This window comes from Mustela nivalis (assembly GCF_964662115.1).
Source record: "Mustela nivalis genome assembly, chromosome: 8".
NCBI lineage: Eukaryota > Metazoa > Chordata > Mammalia > Carnivora > Mustelidae > Mustela > Mustela nivalis.
In genome coordinates this window covers 32,783,698-32,786,372 of record NC_139027.1, presented here as the reverse complement: position 1 = coordinate 32,786,372, position 2,675 = coordinate 32,783,698, and the positions used below count along the sequence as shown (strand labels likewise).

General features: G+C 41.8%; 1 pseudogene across 1 annotated transcript; it reads right to left on the bottom strand.

Moving 5' to 3' along the window:
- Positions 1-1,068: 1,068 nt before the first annotated feature.
- On the bottom strand, positions 1,069-2,165 carry LOC309871884 (RNA-binding protein PNO1 pseudogene; annotated as a pseudogene). The gene has a single exon. The product of its transcript is annotated as an RNA-binding protein PNO1 pseudogene (transcript).
- Positions 2,166-2,675: the final 510 nt, after the last annotated feature.

Sequence of the window (2,675 nt, the reverse complement as noted above, 5' to 3'; positions counted from 1 at the left end):
GGCTCATGCTCTGAGGCTCCTCTTGGCTGTGATGGTCTTTCAGATTTTCCTTGTTTTCATGACCTTGATTTGAGGAGTAATGGTCAGGTCCTTTGTAGAACATCCCTCAGTTGGGAATGATCTGATGTTTTAAACTGAGCTTATGGATTTGAGGGAGGGAGACCACACCAGGAAAGTGCTGTTCTCATCAAATCATATCAAAGGTACACAGTAGCAACATACCTTACAAACTGGATTAGCTGAGGTAGTATTTGTCCAGTTTCTCCAAATCCTTCACACACAGATTTCCTAGAGACTAGCCAACTAAAATCTGGGCCCATGTCACTGAAGACATTTGTTGAGTCTATCTCCTGGGTCAGAAAATCTATATCCATTAAATGTGTATTGCAGAATCTAGTTCGTGCTCCATTGTTTTCATAGGCATCAATTCCACAAAGCACCATATCTCTATTGTGAAAGAAAGTAATTTCTGATTTGATTCCCTAAGATGAATTTTGTGGGAAGAACAAGAGTTTTACCATGTACTTCCTTGTTACTATATATAAACCTTTGATCATATTCTGCTTCAATTCTATTTTAACACAAGGGGGGAGAACATGTCTCTTTTAACTTGCAACACGTCAAATGTATATGTTGCTTCAGAATGTAATTGTACCACATGTCCAGCGAGTTCTGTTTGGGAATTGGAAATATATTTCCTAGTGACAAGAGCATATTTCAACTGAAGCAGCAAGTTGGTTATAAGGCCCCAGGTTATATTTCAGAAAATGAAAAGCAAACCAATCAAACAGAAGGATAGGCAGGCCTCTCAGGCTATCCAAAGCACAGAAGGGTAGACAGGCCTCTCAGGCTATCCAAAGCCTTCATCTCTTTCTAATTTTGCTTTCATGATACCCACAGAGTAAATTACATTGCCCCAAGTGAAACAGAGCCCTGCATGTTCATGCTCTTGTTCTTTTGTGTATGTTCCAAAAGATGCCAGATGCAGAGTGAGCCCAAATTTTAGAGCCACAGTGTCAACATCAGTGACAAAGACATTTGCATTGTGTGTTGCTTTTTAAATTTATATTTATTTATTTATTTTTTTATTTTTTTATTTTATTTTTTAACTATGTAAATCTTTTATTTAAAATGAAGTGACAAATTATAATTAAGGTATAAGTACAATAATGATAATAAATTCAGGCAGGGGAATTATCCTCAAGTTGCTGCATGTGAATATTATCAAACCTTTCTGTTGATGCTTCTGGTTGAGAACAGAAGAAGCGATGGAGGCTTAACGTGACTGAAAAGTTCTTCGTGTGGTTTCTCATAAGCATGTGCAGAGGGCAAGGGCTTTTTCTCTAGAGTCCAAAGACAAAAGGTCTCTGATTTGAAATCAGAATCGATCTGCTGCTCTGCTAGCCACAGCTCGGATATTGCCATAAACCTTTGATGGAGGATTTCCCAGAATGAGGTTGCAAATGGCAGTTCTTGCCATCTTGATGTTTTGGAAAGAGCCAAGGATGTGAACTTTCACATCAGCCAAAACTATCCGTGTCCGTGTCACGTTCTCTATGGTGAATTTGGTTTTTCCTCCTTTGCCAGCGATTCTTCCTATTGCCCTTGACAGGTGGTCTCCCTTTAGGGGTTTCACATCTGTAATTTCAAAAGACTCTAGGAAGAGATCATCCAACCTAATGAGGGCAAGTGCGTCCTCCACCTGAAACCCAAGAATAAAGGCTTTCACAAAATCAGCTGCTTTTGTCAGTGCACTAACATCCTTGGTTTCTTTACAAGTCCTAATTTCTACATCCCTCGACTTCAAGTTAAACCGTATCTGAAGTCCCAAATGTTCTACAATAGGAGTAAATATCTTCATCCAGTTCTCTTTTAATGGCGTGTATCTGTTAGCTGGGACTGGAATTTTCCTTGTTTCTTCTTTCCCACTCAGGAATCCATCCCCCGCGAGGGGAGGGAAAACGGGCCTCTTCGCGGGCCGGGCCTCCTCTGTGTCCATGTGGCCCGCGTCCCCGCCGTCTCCCGCGGCGGACAGCTGCTCAGCCTGCCGTTTCTTCGCCCGCCGGCCACCCTTGCGGGTGACTTGGGTGAAGCCGTCCTCGGCCCCAGCGCTCTGCGCCTCCATCTCCGTTTCCATGCCCGGTTATCTCTAGCTCCGACATGTGCTTCCCTATTTTTTTATTTTTTTCTAAGCAATTCATTTCAATCAGAAGCAGTCCTGGGAGGGCACAGAGTGGCAGCTTGAGTTGGTTTGTTATAGAGTGTCTGGTTTATGGTCTTGATCTGTCAAAGGACAGCAAGCAGCTGATCTAGCTGCTGGTCCGCTGCAGGAGGTCAGCTTTCCCTCGAGGGAGAGATCTGATCCCTGGCCAGAGAAGCACATTTGTCTTTGGATTGTCCTCTCCTGCTCTGTGCCCAGGCTCACTTCTGCCCTACACTCTCCCATTAATCCAGAACTTGGATTCTATGAGATAGAAACCACAGAGTTGTGGAAATTGACACAACTTTGAAAAATAAAAACACAGTATTCTATATTCAAAGAGATACATTTCTACTCATGGAATATTAGAGGATTTTTTTTTTTTACTTTTTTTTTCTCCTTTTAAGTGATTCTGTCCACTTTTCTTAAACTATTAAACATAGTGTGGTCCTGGGTAGCTATAAACTATTTTTTT